This window comes from Zonotrichia leucophrys, chromosome 1A (genome assembly GCF_028769735.1).
Source record: "Zonotrichia leucophrys gambelii isolate GWCS_2022_RI chromosome 1A, RI_Zleu_2.0, whole genome shotgun sequence".
Classification (NCBI taxonomy): Eukaryota; Metazoa; Chordata; class Aves; order Passeriformes; family Passerellidae; genus Zonotrichia; species Zonotrichia leucophrys.
In genome coordinates, this window is record NC_088170.1 from 37,274,035 (window position 1) to 37,292,763 (window position 18,729).

An 18,729-nucleotide genomic window follows, 5' to 3' on the forward strand; every position below is an offset into this window, starting at 1 on the left:
CGGGCGCGTGGTGGTGGGAGGGGCGGTGGCTCCTGCACGCGCCCCCCCCACCTCCGCGCGCGCGCGCGCGAAGGCACGTCCCTGCACGCGGGGGCGCGCGCGCACGCGTTCCCCCTCCCCTCCATCCCATCCCTCCCTCGGCCGGCCGGGACCCGCCGCCTCGCGCCGCCGTTCCCGCTGGCGCGCGCGCTGGCTCCGCCGCCGCCCGCCGCCATTGGCTGCCGGGGGTCAGGTGACCCCGTGTTATTTCCTGTGTGTGTGTGAGGTGTGAGTGAGGGGAGGAGGATGGAACCGGACGCCCCCGCTCCCCCGCCCGCCCCCCGGCCCCGCCGCCCCGGCTGCTGAGCCGCCCCCGCCCCGCCCGCCCCGCCCGCCGCGGCGGAGGGCGCCGGGCACGGCGGCGGGGGGGCTCTCAGGTAAGGGGAGGCCGTGCCCGCCCGGGCTGTGTCGGTGTGTGGGGGAGGCCTGGGGAGCGAGTGCGAGCTCCTGGCGGGGGAAGCCGAGGTCGCCGGGGCGTGTGGGAGGGGATGTGAGGGGCTCATCCGTGAGTTGGAGGGCGAGCGCTCGGTACGAGGGGGCTTGTGAAAGGGCTCCTGGGAAGTTTAACCTTCGCCTTCCCCGCCCCCCTTTTTTTAGCTATTTTTTTTCTTTAAAGAAAAAAAAAAATGTTTGTTTACGTGTGTTGGAAGACGCCCTCGTGCTACCTGGTGGCGTGCCCACCTGTTTTCCTGTCCCGGAAGAATGTTTTTTTGCAGGAATTGTGAAGTTTTTGTGGGATTTGGTGTTTTCGTTGAAGAGATAAACGATTAAAACTGTTGGAGAAGATGGATGCACAGTGCTCAGATTGTAGTAGGTGGACAGGCTGTGCTGGGAATGCTTGAGGTTTGTAGTGCCTCGCTGCTTTTTGGAGGTTCAGCGTAGCCGTTGCTATCTGCAGAGATAATCAGGATATAATGTGTTTGGGCTGCTGTGAGGATCGGTTTGTCTTTTCCTAATGGTGCTTACCTTGCTGAAGTTGTGTTTAGGGCTGCAGTTGGAAGTCATTTTTCCTGCCTTGAGGGAAGGAGTAAGAGAAAGTTATGTAACATAAGTGTCCTAACCTATGTATCAGAGCTGCCTCATGGTACCGGGGCTCTGTTATTAACCTGAAAATAAGAGCACGTTTGTGTGTGAATCAACAAGTGACTGGCTCTGGGTAGATTTGGCTCCACCAGGATCCTTTCTTTCTTGTACATACTGTCTTTTCCTTCATTAAAAGGGCAGGCAGTTTGATTAAAACGCAGCATTGTTTTCTGTACCATTTCGTGATTTTTAAGTCTTCCTTCGAAAACAAAAGAAAAAGGAGAGGTACACCTGTGAGGGGGTTGAGTTTCAGAGCTTTCTGTGTTTAGGTTAGCATTTTGAAAGCCATTAATGTCTGTGTCGCTCGTTGCCATCTGTTGCTGCACGCACGGGTAATTCTTTGTAGAGTATGATTTTTAGCGTGCTTCCTGACCACTAGATGTGCATGGAGCAGTTGGATCACCTCTGCTCAGATTTTATGGAACAATGAAGTGACTGGATGATGGAGATGCAGCAGCTTGGGTTGGATTTGTAGCACATTGGCTGAACTCAATTCAAGAAGAGCTGATTTCTTTTACACATTTTCTAGACTTCTTTTGTCAGATAAGCTTGTTTTTTGAGGCTTAATGGGTATTATGTAGCCTAACCAAGTGCTCTTGGTTAAGTGTATGTCATAAACAATTTTTAGTATTGTTATTTGAGTTTTAATATGGATGAAATGTTTCTGGTAGGTTTTTTGTTTGTTTTTTTTTTTTTTTTGTTAAATCCACATCTTTAAATAGGATTCCATGTTATTTCACTTTGAGTTGTTTGAAGTTGTATTATTTAATCCTAATATTGAGTTCCACTGGCATTTTAAAATGCAGCTGCATTAGTATACTGCAGAGAGAATTACTGTTAAGAAAAGGGAAAAGATTTATTTGCTCAGTCATCTGTCTCCTAAACCTTGTTAATGCTGCAAGGAGAGGAGGATAGTCATTCCTCATTTCTGTAAATTGCTGGTACATGAAATGCATATTGTGTATTCTGGTTAAATTAACAAGCAAGTTATTATGCTATTTGAGTGAAAGTGTGACAACTCTTTTTATATTAAAAATATCACTTTCCTATTGTACTCTTAAATCTTGTAGTTTTGGGATAGCTTTTGGGCTTTGTATTATTAGATTGAAATGTCTGGGGGAAGTTCTTGGACTTTTTTGCTGGTTTGGTACTCTTGAGATTACTTAGCTTTAAGTCTCTTAGCATCCTCTCTAGTAGAATTGTGTGTGTTTTGACACAACTTGGGTTTTGACCATTAAATCAGTTTTCAGAGGTTTGGGGACTGATGAAACGTGGCTTTTGCTGAAACATCCTTTCCTATACCTTTGCAGCCTGGGGCAGGTTAAATGTGATTCCCTGTATGGAAGCTGTAGGAGCAGCTTCATATTTTGTGACTTTGATAGGAGATCAGGAATTTTTGATTTTATTATAATTTCTTTTCTTTATTACTAATGCCACGTTAAAATAGCCTGAAGTGAACTTTTATTCAAGGAGTAAATCTGTTTCTATGATGCATAAATAAGAAGTGAAAGTTATTTAAATGAAAGAGAACTTATTTGTGTATTAGTTGTAAAGGACACCTCTTTTTATTAACAGAAGCTTCCTTAATCTTCAGGTGAAGAAATAGGCTGTTACTGACCTGCTCACTACATTTTAAAGGCTACTCAGAGTGTGAGTAAAACCATTCTTAATGGTTCTGTGATTGATACATGTACAAAGTTTGTAGGACAGGGAGTGAAATGTGTAGGATTTTGAGGTTTTTTTCCCCCCTCCCACTTCCTGTTGTGGAAGTGTGTGCAAAGACAACCTTTTCGGGCTCTTAGGACAATGTTAAAAAGAAAATAATTGCACAACCCCTTTTCTCCCTCTTTAGGTGCCACTTAACTAACCCACCCATTGGGCACAGCAAGATGGCAGCAGTGCTGATCCTGGAAGGGTCCCTTGCCAAGAGCTGCAGCTCCTGTTGCTGTTGGACAGCTTGGCATGCTGCTGTCTGGAGTGAGGGCATAATATGCAATAAACTTGAATAATTTCATGCTGCTTCCTTGGCTTCTCTGTAATTTGAGATAAGGATATTTAAGGGTTTATAGCTGGCTTATGTATATCTTGCCTTTTGACATGGGACATGCAAGGTCTCCATTGGGTGGGATAGCTTTTTAATTAAAGCATGTGTTTATTTTTTCATACCTTTATGAAAGGTTTTGCATTCATGTTTTGGGAACCTGAGTTCTTACAAGTTACAAAGTTTTAGTAACACTTTTGGCAGTGCTGGCTTCTCAGACTTCAGTGTGTGAGAGAATTTGTGTTACTTAATCCCATGATAGGCCTCTGAAATGGGGAAGATTATGGATGGCAGTTTCTGAAGAGCCAGCTAACTGATTTGTTGGTGGAGACTGGACTGAGACCAACCAACTCTTCCCATTCAGGAAATTAAAACTGCAGTTTAATAGCAAAAGCTGTTTATTATTGACTGCTTTTGGTGAAATCTCTTTGAAAATAACAGTTTAGTTTCTGGTTTAGCTTTTGGACTTCTAAAATCAAAAATAAAGGGAGTCTTAAGTGTTTAAACCCACTTCTCATAGTGTTGACATGCCATGTAGAATTTTCTTCATTGTAGAAAAGTGTTTAGTGTTACTGATAGAGAACACAAACATAGTGTAAGCAGAGGTGTATGCTTCTCTAAAATCATGCAGGAGAGGCTATTCCTGTAGTGGAACATCATGATGTTCAGTTCTGTTCCTATCAAACTTTTCTTACTTAGAAAAGGAAAATAAAAGGTGGTTCAGTTATTATTGCCTGGGTTCCCTTCCTGATGGTTCTTGACTAGACTTCAGTCTTGGCTGAAGTGGGAGAATTGAAGATGTCTTCAGCCATGTCCAGCACTGCTGGTGCCTCTGTATCACGCTGGGCTCTGGCTGCACCACTCCTTGATTGCTTCAGCTGAGCCTTTCCCCGGTGCTTACCACTGAAATGTATATTGATTTGTTTGGGGCCACTTGGCAAAGTGTGTGACATTCTTCATTAGGCATGTACATGGCTTTCCTTTCATTTTAAGAACAGGAAAGGACAAGAATAAAAAGCAAGACCCAAAGACTCAAAAATCAAGACAGACATGTAGTCAACAGTGGATTCTGTTTGGCCCTTGGAGGATAAGATCTGCTCTGGGTGTTCTGTGCTTTGCTGCCTGTTTGCCTTTGAAGACAAATAAAAAGTAGAATTGCATTTTACCAACTCTTGAACTTCTTCTTGCTGCCTTCATGAACAACAGCACAAGTCAAACTTCCAGTTTTGGTTACAACAGAGCAGTGATCTTGCAGTAAGACTTCTGTTCCTTCTTGCCTCTTACCAATGATTCCTCAAGAATGGAGCTAAGCAGTGGTAGCAAAGTGCAAGCATCCTCTTGTCAGCTCAGCCTGGTGACAGTGAATGTGCTTGTGTTTCTTCCAGTGCTTTTTGTACTTCTCTTTAGCACAGTCTTTGTAACCTGTGATGGTATTGGAAGAGGGGGGGAAATGTTACCAGGTTCTTTGTGAGGAGCCCTGGCTTGAGTCCCTTGAGATTTCACCTGTTCCCCATTTGGGAAGGCTGTTATTTCTTGTCTGAATTGTGATGCAACACATAGAAAAAAGCTAGGAAAATGATTTTCTTTCCCCCATCTCTTCATTACAAGCACACAGCATGCCTGTGTTCATACCAATAAATGTATATATGGAATTCATTGTGTATTCTGTGCTGGAATATGATGACTTATTTGGTAGTATTTTACTAGTATGAACTCAGTCATCTAATTGCTAGTAAATTGCAAATCCTAAAGAGAACCCTCTGATGAGCTCTGATAAGAGCTCAGTACTTAGCTAAAAATTGTATAGGGAGCTGCTATGCTGGAAGCTTTAGTACAGTTTATTGGAAATATTGTTCAAATCACTTTCTTTGTAAAATTAGATGCTGCAAAGTGGCTTTTTAATAGCTTTTAACTGATCTAAAGACTTGGTATTAGCAAAGCTAACTGACTGGCTTGTGTCCATGTACAGCATCACTAATGACTGGGAAAAATATACCTAAAACTTATTAGCTGAAAGAAAAATATGTGCTGTCATACTTGCCAGAATGGGCATAACCCTTTGTGCACCATAATGAAATGTTGTTAATCAACCTTCAATTCAGTATCTGCAATTTGCTGTTACCTTTGGTCATATGCCTGGATACTCTTGAATTTCCCTGGGATTTGGTTTATTTAACAGTGTTCTCTATGAGTAGATGTTCTGGAATATTAGATATGTGATTTTAAAAAAATTAACATAAATGGTTATATGATAAATGTAGGGAATGCTGTGTGATTAGCATTATGTTTTCTGCTGGAAATACAAAGCATCAGGGCAGAAACAGTGTGTGAGGTCCCTGGAGTGTGTCCCCTGACACAAACGATGAGGTGGAAAACTGGGGAAGGCCCCTGCTGGACCTGTGGTTTGTGAACAGAGAAGGACTCTTGGCTGATGTGATGGTCAGAGAGCATCCTGGGCAGAGTGATCATGCAAGGATAGTTTTCAGTTCTTGGGGAGGTAAGTAGAGGAGTCAGCAGAACTTCCACATTGGACTTCCAGAGAGCAGGGAGTCTGGCCTGTTCAGGAGCCTGGTTGACAGAGCCCCTAGGAAGGCATTCCTGAAGGGCAGAGGAAGGTTAGGCATTCTTCAAGAAGGAAATGTTAAAAGTGCAGGAGCAGGATGTCACCGTGTGCTGAAAGATAAACCAGCAGGGAAGGCTGGTCTGTCTGAACACAGAGCCTTGGCTGGAACTTGGGGAAACAAAAAAGGGACAACCTTTGAACCAAGGGGCATTCAACTCAGGATGGTTACAGGGATGTTGTGAGGTTACACGGGAAGAAAATTAGAAGTCCAAAACCTAACTAGAGCTTAGTCGGGTTGCTACCATGAAAGACAATAAAAATGTTTCTATGACATATGTTAGCAACAGAAGGAGGGCTTTATTGGATGTGCAGGGAAACAAAGTGACAAAGAATGAGGAAAAGATTGAGGTGCTTAATGCCTTTTTTGCCTCAGTAATGCAAGACCAGTTGTTCCCTGGGCATCCTGTCCCCAGAGCTGGAAGACAATGATGGGGAGAAGAAAGAAGCTCCTGTAATCCAAGGGAAAATGGTCAGTGACCCTGCTACCCCACTTCCAGGTACTGATGGACTTGGCAGAAGTGCTCCTGAGCTGCTTTCCTTTAGCAGTCCCAGCTACCTGGGGAGGCCCCAGGTGATGAGGAGTTTGCAAACCTGGTGGCCATCTACAGTAAGGGCTGGAAGGAGGATCTAGGGGACTGCAGGTCTGTCAGCCTGACCTCTGTGCCAGGGAATGTCATGGAACAGCCCTGAAGTGCCGCCATGTGGCATGTATGGTTCAGCCAGGTCTAGTGAGCACATGTTTAGGAAAGTCAAGTCCTACTTGACCAGCCTGATCTCCTGCAACAAGGTGACCTGTTTAGTGAATGAGGGAAAGGCTGTGGATGTGCCTGGCTGGACCTTAGTGAAGCTTTTGACAATTTTCCCCCCAGCATCCTTCTGGACAAACTGCTGGTGGCCTGCAGGGGTGCCCTGTTTGCTGGGTGAGAACGTGGCTGAATGGCTGTCTCAGAGTGGGGAGGGGTGGAGAGATCCCACTGGCAGCCAGTCACCAGTTGTGTTCCCCAGGGCTCTGCTGGAGGCAATCCTGTTTAATGTCTGTATTGGTGGTCTGGGTGAGGGAATTGAGTGCACCCTCAGTCAGTTTGCAGATGACCCCAGGCTGTGCAGCAGTGTTGTTCCTGGAGCACAGGAAGGCTCTGCAGAGGGGTCTGGTCTGACTGGGTCGGTGGCCCAAGGCCAGTGGTGTGATGTTCTACAAGGCAAGTGCCCGGTCCTGCCCTTGGGTCTCAAGAGCAGCATGCAGTGCTGCAAGGCTGGGAGTGGGGTGGCTGGAAAGCAGCCCAGTGGCTTGGCAGCAGCTGAGCAGGAGCCAGTGTGCGGGCCCAGCTGGTCAGAAAGGCCAGTGGCAATGTGGCTCTATCAGCTAGAGTGTGGCCAGCCCTGCACACTTGTGAGGCACCTCGAGTCCTGTGTCCAGCTTTGAGCCCATCTCTACAAGAAGCACATTGAGGGGCTGGAGTGCATCCAGAGAAAGGCAATGGAGATGGTGAAGGGTTTGGAGCACAAATCTTAGGAGGAGCAGCTGGGGGAGCTGGGGTTGTTTAGCCTGGAGAAAAGGAGACTTCTCTCTAGAGACTTATCACTCTCTACATGAGCTGGGAGGAGGCTGTAGCCAGGTATAGTTCAATCTCTTCTCCCAAGTAACAAGCAATAGGACAAGAGGAACTGGCCTCAAGTTGTGCCAGGGCAGGTTTACATTCAATATTAAGAAATATATTTTACCTGAAGAAGTCAAACATTTGAATAGGTTCTCCAGCAAAGTGGTGGAGTCACCATCCCTGGAGGTATTTTAAAAGATGTGTAGGTGTTCTTTCTAAGGACCTGGTTTTGTGGTGGCTTTGTCAGTTCTATTAGAGGGGTTGGATTTGTAATCTTAAAGGTCTTTTACAAGCCAGTGGATTCCGTGACACTATAAACCATGTCTTTTGTTTCTCATCTTGCATTCAGGGGAAAAAGAATGAATTCAACAGTGTTCTGTCATATTGTGTGAGTTGGTTTGCCCACTATAAGTTTTCTCTATTTCACTTCATGTGTGGAGATGGGGGAGGTTTCTCTTCCCTCCCTTATCCAACATTTTAGCATGAAATGTGTACATCTGATTTTCTGATATTATTGATCCTGAACATATCTTGTGTGTGTTGCTACATTGAATTGGTCTTTTGGATAGATCTTGATGAGTGTAATAATAATAATAATGGATACTTAGCAGGCAGTAAATTAAATGGGTTGGGCAAAATTGTTACAGAAGGAGGTAGCAGATTGTCTTTGTCTTTGTACTGCAGGGCATTGCTGAGTGAGTGGCAGATTCTTTTCTGTAGTGTTGGAGAGCGGAAGTAGCAGGCGCATAACTGAGAATTGCTCCTAAGTGACACTTCTTATTTTGCATGAGACAACTGAACTGTGCTGTTCTTATCTTCCTTCCATCTAAATCACTGCATTTTAATGGAGAAACATCTCATCCCATGTTACTCTGAGAGTACATAAAGAGAGCTCTGCTGCAGAATTGTTCGTTTGCCAGCTATGGTGGGCGCTGCTTTTGGTGATGAGCTGAGGGTCCATTGCAGTGTGGTGTTCTGCACCTTTACAGTTCTGACTTCAACTAATATCATATTTACTCTGGAGAACAGGGATTCTTGCATTCTGGCCTTTTTTCCTTTTGCTCTGTGTACTTTTCTACATTTGGTGTCTTTCACCTTTTCTATATTAGGTGTCCTTTGTATTCTGGTTATCAGAGACAGAACTGTGTTCTTGCTTGCAAATTGTTTGGTTGAATACATTTTCATTTCAGTGATGTTGGGATATAGAAATTTGACTTGTCATGTGTTCATTTTGTTTGTTTCCTTGTCTTTTTGCCTTGCAGGAATACAACTTGTTTTATGTTTGAAAGGTGGAATTTCTGGAAAACCAAAGGGGGGTGTATATATAATAGAGCTGCTGAAAATAGCAAGGGGAGGAGAAGAGGTTAATTATATGTATACTCTGTAGCATAATCAAAACCCTGTCAAAGTTGGCAGAAAAAGAAAACTTCAGTAAACCTGGGTCAAACTCACCAGGAAAAGCACATCTTTTAGCTCAATGAGGAACAGCATGAGGGAGTTCCTGAAAGTGGAAGGGAGGAGGATTTAGGAAATAAACATCTTTGCTTATCCACAGAGCTGTAGTGTTTATAAAGTCTTTGTTGGTCTGTGTTCACTCATGGAATTTTGGCTCTATGTGCATTGCCTTTCTGAATTAAGCTAAGGAGTAAGGTCCTTTTGGTCAGTTGGTTAACAGGACTTGAAGAATTAAATCAGGAACAATTGTCAAGGTGAAAGTCATTTAGTTGCCATCTTTCTAGTTGAAACAAGGTAGCAAACTTCATTTTTTCATGGGAAGTTGAGTTGTTTTGGAGCAGGGGTAAAAAGAGATCTAGTCCTCCTTTTTTTTTAATAATAGAACACTAGGACTACGTTAGCATCATGAAATGGTTCTATGTTGTCCTTAGTGTGTGGTTTATGGTAATTGTACCTCTTTATTTAGCCGCCTCATATGAGGAGAGAGGTGGAGACACAAACAGTGGAGTCTTCTGGTTTTGTTTATTCCCTCCTTCCTGGTGTGCAAGATGAATGACTGCAGGAGTGTGAGAACTTCAGTTTAAGAGAATGATGGGACTGGTGCTGAGAGTAGTGGACCATCTAAACTCCCTCTGTCCTACTTTCAAATGTTAACTCTAGCATTTCCAAAAGTTATGCTCTGAGAGCAGTATCTTTGTTATCCTCCACTGATCAGTATTTACAGAGGCTTTTTTTCTGCTCTGGTTTTGGATTCATCCCTCCTCTTTCTTTTCAACTGCTGACTTCCTTAAGAGTAAATCCTCTAGGAGGTGACATGGAATACATGCAATGGAAGCTTTGTCCATTGGCTTTCCAGCTTCAAACACTCCTGACACTAGCACTGTGGTGATACAGAAATCCTCTGAGGAAGGAGAAGGCTTTAGAAACCGGTTGTGAGAAGATCTTTCATTGTAGGTTGTCAATTTCTGTGAACTTCTTATGCTCATTAGAGTTAATTTTGTGCCTGTGGTGTGGTCTGACTGCTGTTGACATTCCCTGCCTTTGGCTGTGGCAACAAAACTTGGAAGTGTGGATTTTGTTCGTTACAGTGGCTTGATTTTCAAACCCAGACTTTTCAGACTGCTAACTGAGGTGTGTTAGAAGTTTAATCACTTTATATGCATGAAGTTGACATAGAAAGATTGCTGCTGAAAGGTTTTGACTCAGTGGGGAGCTGGTGAGAGCGAACCAGTTTAAGTGCTTTAGGCCAAGGCTAAGTGTAAACCTCGGGAGTTGTGAGCTGTTTGCTCCAGCTCTGCTTGTGCTGCCTTCTCTCTCTCTCCTCATCTGTCCCTTGGGAACACCACTGGAGCTACAGTGGGGATGCATCATGAGGTGGTTCAAGAAGCTGGTCCAATCTGAAAATTTCAAAGAACGCCTGCAGGGGTGGGGACGGGTAGATGGGAAGGGGGAGGACCTCCTTAAAATAGTCCTACCTCTGAAGTAGTCTCTGTGTTGAATTATTTAAATGTATAGAGTTGTTTTGTATTAATCTCAACTGTTTCTCCTGTCTCCGTGTAAGTGTGGCTGTAGTCTTAGTCACTCCCTGTCAGTCTCAGAAGACAAAGCTTACTGTAAGAACGTGTCTGCTTCAGTTTGTGGCTTCAACATGAGGCACATGCTGGGGATCTGAGGTGTGGAGAAATGAGCAAAGAATTTAGAGGACATGGGTTGGAGGAGATGAGGAGAAATGTTAGGCAAAGAAAAGTTTTTGTTCTTCTAGTGTTCTTCAAATCCTACAAATGTTTTGATTTTTTTTTTTAGATGGGTTCAAACAGTTCTTATGTTTGAGAAAAATAAGGTTTCTCTCAATTTTTTTATCAGTAAACTTGACATGGCCTTGACTGTATTTTCTTTTAAAGTGTGCCATAGCAGTAGTATTTGCAGACCTTCCACATTCACATTCCTCTTAAATCTGCATTGATTTAGAGGTATGAAGGGCTGAATTAATAGGAAGAATGATAACCTTGGCTAGTGAAAATTGAAAGTGTTAAAGTGAAATTTTTTGTCTTACCTGAAAGGAACAAAGCTCTCTATAAGATGATTGAAAGTTGTAAATTTGAGTACAGCTTTTCTGCAATTGACCAGTAATTCTTTAATTTGTTAGTGTAGATAGATCAAGGTTCTGTTTCTACCTGATGTCAGTGTTACTGCCTATAATGTAAATCAGTGGTATTATGTTCAGCAATGGTTTTATACTAATCAATGGATATAATTCTTGTGTACAGTGCATAACCTCTATTGTAATAATACTTGCACATAACCGACACAGATTTTATGTCAATTTACTTCATTTGCCTTGAGGAGTTCCCAGGAGTCTTAGTTAAAGGCTTATTGCACCAGGCCTTGCAAAAAAAGAATAAAAATATTTAATTGTACAGACTATGTTGAATAGAAAGGACAGACATGTTACAGGTACTATTCAATATGACCCTCATAAGTGTTCATCTTAGCAACTTGTCATCAAGGCTGGGGCTAGAGCTTAGTATGAAAAATGATAGAAGTTGATTAAAAATAACGTGTTAGGATGGTGGACTTTTATTTCCTTCACTGTACAGTTCTGAGTGTTTTAGATAATGGATAAAGTTCTGCACAGAAAATGGGAGCTTGGGCAGATAGAACCTGACAACAGTGCTTGCACTTGACTGTTTTCCTCTTGCAATGAATAATTGACATCTCCCTTTCATTGTTTTGTAACTGAAAGGAGAAGGTTTAGTGAGAGCTGTGATGCCTCTGCTGAGCTTCCTGTCTTGCATGTCTGAGGAGGAGCAGATCAGAAGTGGTTCTTGAAGTGAGTGTTCAGATTTTGCTGTACTGCCAGAGCAGATATCACGTTTGGCTGCTTGAAGACATAGAGGGTATGGACACAGGTCAATTTGCAATAAGAGGTATGCAATGAAGTGATGAATTGCCCACATTTTTGGAGGACTAATCAGGTGGATTAGGATGTGCTATCAGCTGATCTGCAGCTTGGAGAAAAAAAAAAAGAGCTGAGGGTTCAGTATTTTTTTCATAATTTTCATTTTGGTTAGGAAGGGTAGTTCAACTATTGTGTAAAGACCAAGAGCCTTTTAAATAGGAGCTCCTGATTTCAAGTGCCCTTCAGTGGCCACGCCACTTAAACAGCTCCTGCTGTGTCTGTTTTGCTGGTGCAGATGTTTGTGTAATGATACAGTGAATGGCTCTGTCAGCTCAGAAATGCCTTTTCTCCCTCTCAGAATTTTCTTGACCGGATCAGTTCCCTGATCTGACTTGCTCGTGAGTGGCTGTGTTAACACCACAGAGAAGGCCAGACCTCTTCAGCTGACCCTATATGTGGTCCAAAATCGTTGTTTTAATCTTTCACATGAAATGGAATCTGACTGATTTGCATAGATTCTTATTAAAATAGCAGTGTCTGTTAAAAATTTGGATGGATAACTTTCAACAAGAGGTTGGTAGATTTTTGAAAGCTATTTAAGTGCATCTGTGCTGTTGATTGAGACTGAGAACCAATGGCATAATAATAAAATCAGATATATACCATCAGCCAAAATTCTGCTGAACTTTGATCATTTGTTATATTTCTAGCAATACATTTTTTCATAGTACTACAACTTAAATACTGGCTTACAACAGAAGTTCTTGTCAAATTTCTTCTTTCTTCATGTTTAGGAATATGAATTTAACAGTACACTTCACTGAAAGTGCAAAGCTAAACTGGAGATGATATTTTAGCTTTTTTCACTTAGTGAGTAAGGAAAACTTGCAGATGCAAAAAAGTCTGTGTATTTCTTGGTGTTACAGAAATGTTTTTTTAAATATTTTGGATGTGAGGGAAGAAAGCAGCGGCCAAGTAATTGCCACGTGTGAAATTAGATTATTTTTAGTTGTAGTTTCTGTACATTATGCCTTTTATTACAGCAGTTGAATGCTCTGAATATGTCTGCTCACATCTCCCCTGTGAGGTAGGAAGGTACTGACTCAGGCTCACTGTGGTTGGGCTTTTTGTGTGGTCACTTAAGGAAATCCATGGAAAAAGATGTGAATGTAGATTTTATCTAGCACAATAATCTCCAGAGCATTCCCCTCTCTCAACTGACAAAGCTGACTGTGCTCCTTCTGCCACGCTCATCTGTTCCTCACCCATTCTGTGAGAACCATTTCCTTAATTGTTTGGATTTAAGCTCAATACATAATGACTTTCTGAAAAGTTGTACAGACATTTTGCTAAAGAAGGCAGAGTGTGTCTGTGAGATGATGGAAGCTAGTTGCAATCCACTTGGCCAAGCTGTAGCTCATTTGAGGAATTTTTTGATAAGTTTTCACTAGGAAGGACAAAACTAAGTTTTGCTATTTTGTGGGGTTTTTTTGGTTGGGGTTTTTTTGTGGTGTGTTGGTTTTTTTTTTTTTTTTTTGGTCAAGACCAGTATTACCACTGATCTGCAATACATGCTGCTAATATGTGTTATTAATAGGTACTTAAGCATGTGTAACCACTACATATGGTTTCTGAGACATGCTGTGAATTTTAGAATGATAAAATCTGGTTTCCATTATTGCAGTATTCTCGGTTTAATTTAATTTTTATCTACTTTGCAAGATACTTCAGTTTAGCTACTTGCATAGGGTCTGGCACTCTCTGTGGTAAGTGACTGTATCTTGTTTCAGCTTTGAGTGGTGTAGTAAGGTTTGTTTGACAGAATATATGATGATGGCTTGGTGAGAGCCAGATCTGACTGTAGTTTTTTCTAGAAGTGTGGTGGTGAATAATATCAGAAACATGACTTTCTGAAAGAAATGAGCAGTGAATGTTACTGCTTGCTCAAACTGGTGACTGTTTGAAGGGCTGACTGTCTTGGTTTACTTCTATAGCACCCATAATGTTGAAAACAAGTTTTAATTATTCTCCTTTTTCTTTTAAAAAGGCATCAAATGTAGAAGAAATAAGTTATATCTGTTACTTTGTTAAATGTCGTCTTAGGTTTGATCTTTAAATTCATCTTCTCATGGCATAGGTGGCTGATTTGCCTTTTCTTAAAAGCAGCAGTGTTCCTCCAAAACTGAAACGAGGTCAGTCTATTCCCAGCCATTGATCAGGTGTGCAGGTAATAACTCTGTACCTGCAGGAATGAGGGTTGGCAACTTGGCCTTGACAACAGAAGTGTACTCAGTACATGGAAATCCTTTTTTCCTCTGTTTCTGGCTGAATTTGGAACACGGGCATTATTTTTTACAAAATAGACTCCTGAATTGCTCATACTCGGGTTCTGGCTTTTGAAACTGTTTTGGTTATGTGTGTTCTCTGCTAGTTTAAGAAGATAGAATAAGGAAGGACAAAAATAGTGATTTTTGCATTTTGTATGAGTTGTGGCAAGAAATGACTGCAAACTTCTCTGTACAAGTACATCTCTGTCACTTGCACAGCATTTAGCAAGTGAGTCTATTTTAATCAGAACTGCGGACACTCTGTAACCCTCCCAACTTCTTAGTGTACATTTTGGCCTGTGGAAATACTGTCTTACTGTTCATCACCTGCCTGTAAATGCATTTTCTTCCCTGATAAGCATGCAAGGAAGTGAGAGGCTTTTGACAGAGCACGAAAGATATATTGCATTTGACTGCTGCCTGAGACTTCTCTGCACAGATGGATCGCAGTAGTCAACCCAAATCTAAAGAAAACTTAACGAAGCGGAAAGACCTCACTTATGTCCTACTGAATGAGCTGGTGGTGGTTTCATTTGCTCCTTTATAGGCTTATAGTCAAGAATTAGGCGTGTCCACACAGTATTTTGGTTTTTAGTTCGCTTGTTATGAGCTGTCTGTAGTGATGCATTGCTATGTTGGCATCAGTGTTACGTGGGGAGGTCTGGGCAGCTGTCCTGTTATTTGTCCAGTCTTTGATAATCAGGGCAGAAAGAGTTGCAAAGGTTTATGTGGCTGTGAAGGAAAGCCTAGCGTGGTACATTGCAGAAGATCATCTCACAGAGTAATCTTGATGTGGGAGTACTGATGATTTCTCTTAATCAGCACTGGTTAGGGGCACTCTGCTGCACATGGAGGAGCCATTGAAAGATGCTTACATGCTGTTGACTGACATTGGATAATCTTGCATACAGCAAGGTCACAATGCAGTAGCTTCATATTTTGAGTAACTCCTGTGTTAACAAATTTCTGTGAGGCTGTTTCAAATGATTAAACAGGAGAGAAAATCTGCATTATGCTTAAAAGTAAGTTCACATGAAGAAGGTCAATTGATACAGTGCTTGAAATAACTTCACACGTTGCACAAATAAGTCTGAGATTTGGGTAAGAGGACCTATTGCTTCTTCCTATTCAAGACTTCTGTGCAGTGATTCCATAAGTGAGGCTGTTTTTTATCAGCCACACAAACTTGTAATATGTTTCCTTTGTTCCTGCCAGATTGAAGGCAAATTTTGATTAGTGGGCTACTGGGGGAGAAATGAATGTGTTGGAGCAAAGTGAAACTGCTTAGCTTAGTGAGTGTAGTCTGCAGTGTCTAGATGGATGTGCTTAGATGGCTCTGCAGCTACAGGCTATAAATACTTTAAAGTCATGCAGCTTTACTGAGAGAGCTGCATGCACGTGTAGCAAGAGTGTAGGTGTGACACTGGAGTAGTGAAAACTGTGCCAGACTCTTGACTTCCCTTCAAATAAACGAAGATGTTGCATCTTGTGTGTGTTGGAAAGTCCTGTAAATGTGTGTAATTTGTGGCTGTTAACAAAACACTTGTTTGGAGGCAGGACTTGGTCCCTTCTGCTGGGGATGGCGTTATGGATGTGTACTGGCATTACAGAGTTTTGTGTTGTAATCTATAGTTGGCAGGTGCTGCATTGTCCTCTTGAGATCATGCATGAGGAGGAGTGTGTACCAGCGGAAAATGTTTTCTTTAAAGGCTTCCAGTAAAAAAATAATAAAACAGATACTTTTTTTACATGTGGGTGGGGAGAGACTTTGAAGGCTTTATCTATCTGAATGTATTTTATTAACAAGACTTGTCCAGGGGATTATTCTCAGTGGTTTTGCTCAGAGTATAGCACCTAGATATAAGCACTTTACAGGGCTGTTACTATTAAGAAAGGCTATTGCAGTAGTAATTCTAATAGTTCTGTATTTATAGCACATTAATGACAGGAAATGTGCTATATGTCTGAAGTTATCAGTGATGTAATGGGTTGGATCACGTTCTATCTCTTTTTACTCCTGTTATTAATGAAATGCCTTTTTTCTTTTTGGCAGCTATTCTACTGGATATGTTACTCAAGTTAGGCTCCTTGTGAGATACTCAAAGCAAGTATTGTCCTGGTGAAAACTTCTTATTTGTTTGTCAGGGTAAATTCCAAGAATGAAAAAAAAAAAATTGAAGGATGAAAATCTGATCTCCCTGTTTTGAGTTAGCATACATAACTTCTGGACTAAATAAATGTTACATGATTGCATGAGATTATGGAGGATAAGAATTTGTGCCTTGGTTGACCTTTACTGTATCTCTGTTCTTAACGGCATTTTACAGCATCTTGTGTTGTTTCTATTCATTATATAATTAAAATTCCTCTTTATTAATAGTGAACAAGTCTAAGACTGTTTGTCAGCATTGTTAACATACATTAGCTTGAAAACATAGCAGTTTTCAAGCCTGTGGGTAGAGTTACAGAGAGCCAGTATCATTCAGCGATTAAAGTTTTTGTATGATGTAATGCAAAGAAGCTTCCTGAGATCTTGTCCAGACTATGCAGAGTAAGCTTTGGTAAAGCCATGTTTAAAAACTGAGTGTGAGATTCTGTGGGAGACTGAGCCTGTCTCAGTGGAGGATGGCAGTGTTGCTTTCATGAAAAGAGAGTGGGTGCCAAGCACGTGGTAGCCAGGGTGTGCACAGTCTCCATGGCACGTGAATGTTGCTGATTGCAGAGCCCCACACTGCTTATCTAGAGAGCTGCTTTTAACATCTGCCACTTGCAGTAGATGTTCTCTTACCTTTAGCTTGATAACTTTCTTCTATGTATGTTCTTTTTTCCACCTCATTTTTTTGCCTTAACAGCAAGTCACAAAAAAAGAAAGAAGCTTGCCTTAGGTATCCCAATTTTAGTCCTACCCCGATAGGGCTGGAGCTTCAAACTAAAAAACATCAGAAGCAGTAATTCAGAAAAAGTAGGAGCTTATCCATAATAAGCCTGAACTGGACAGATTGGCACACTGTGGCATTCATAGAGGTGTTATTCATGTGATGTATGTAGTCTTTAAAATGCTAAAAAAGTGGAAGTTCAGCAGAACAGCAGATCTCTCTTATTACACTTAAAATATAAGATTAAAACAGCAGTAAGGTTGACTTCCTAGAAGAAGAGGGACAGAATTTGAGGTATAAACAATTTGAGAGTTCCCTTTTGATTCTAGTAATATTATTATGTGCATCAATCTGCATGAACCAAGGCTGTAACATAAAGAGGCCTTTGAGTTAGAAGAAAGGGGCTGCAGAGACATGCAGTGCTGTGGGGTGGTTTTGTGCTTGTGTGTTCTTTAGCTTACACACACAGATAGTAGAAGATGAAAGACTCCAGAGTCTTCTTCAGGTAACATACATGTTAGTTAAAAAAATAACCCTGGTAGGCAGATGGGAAAAGAACTGGATGCTAAATCTTGCCTGCATCTCATTTGTGTGCCTTTTTTGGTTTTTTTTTGTGAGTTTGTTGATCTACTTTAACAAAACTTAAGTGCAAAGCTAGAAATTAAATGGGTTCAGCTGAATGTGACAAACACAAAACATGGCTAAATATGAAAACATAATGCAGGCAATTTTTCCAGGAAGTCTCCAATCTGAGGAGTTGGGGTTTTGCTTCCTGGAAAAGTGTGTGCATTGTCTTAACATTGTTTTAAAGGAAAGAGTCTGTCCAGGTGGCTTTATCCATATCTTTTTTCAGGAAGAGAAAACCACAAGGTGTTTCAGACTTGAAGTGCTTATGTCATCTGTTACTTTGGGGGGTTTGTTTTGTTTGGTTGGTTTGGGTTTTTTCTTTGTTTGTTTGGCTTTGGTGTTTAAAGGCAGTGTACATGCATGTAGTTGTTCATTTCCATACTTTTCTTAATGCATCTAGTAATGTGACAGGCTTTTATAGAGGGACTAGCCAGGGTCCCCAGACAATTCTGCAGTTGTGGTCCAGTCCTTGAGGGTGAGTCATAATTCCACATACTGAATAATATGTTGAAATACAGAGGAGAGCCTTCTGGAGTTTGTTTACTTATGAGTTGCTTATGTAAGTGTAGATGCTCATACACAGTATTCCAAAATATATTCTGACTGGCAAGTGTTTTCAGTTCTGTTTTATTCAAGGTAATATAGAAGTCCTGAGGAATGAAGTTGTAGACTGTTTTGCTTAAATAGAGTGAACTTGTTTCAACTTTCCATCCTGTAAAGCAAAGCAGATGGCTGGGGGGGAAAATGCAATGTGTTGTCTTGTGTTGGTTTTCACCTAGGGGTGTCACTGGAATTACTCAGGAACTGAGCATTGAGTATGCTGGTGCCAGTTCTTTCACACACTCACATGGATCCTTTCATTGGATTGTCTTGATTTGAGCTTTGGTCAATTGTATCTTGCGTGTTTGCTTATAGAGATCTTCCTGGTGTGAAACATGGACCTTGGATATCATTCCTGTGGTAAATCCTAGGGTGGTGTGAAAGCATTGCAGGGTTCTTGTCGCATCTTTATGCGTGGTAGCAAAATACTTGGATTACTCCCAGTATTAGCCGTAGGGAATAGTTGGATGGTGAGGATTGCTCTCATTTGCTTTGCAAATATTGTTGGAAGTTTCTCTCTTCAGGGGCACAAAACCACAGCCAGTAAGTAAATGATGGTGG

General features: G+C 41.7%; 1 protein-coding gene across 4 annotated transcripts in view; it reads left to right on the forward strand.

Moving 5' to 3' along the window:
• Window positions 1-18,729, forward strand: part of TCF20 (transcription factor 20) — a 130,553-nt gene that overhangs the window by 64,745 nt on the left and 47,079 nt on the right. Inside the window, exon 1 of one of the 4 annotated variants that reach the window (XM_064702287.1) lies at window positions 318-416. The exons of the other annotated variants lie outside the window; for them this stretch is intronic. The gene's annotated coding sequence lies outside the window, so the exon portion shown is untranslated. Of the gene's footprint in view, window positions 1-317; window positions 417-18,729 lie in introns of those variants that run through there. 4 annotated transcript variants of the gene reach the window in all.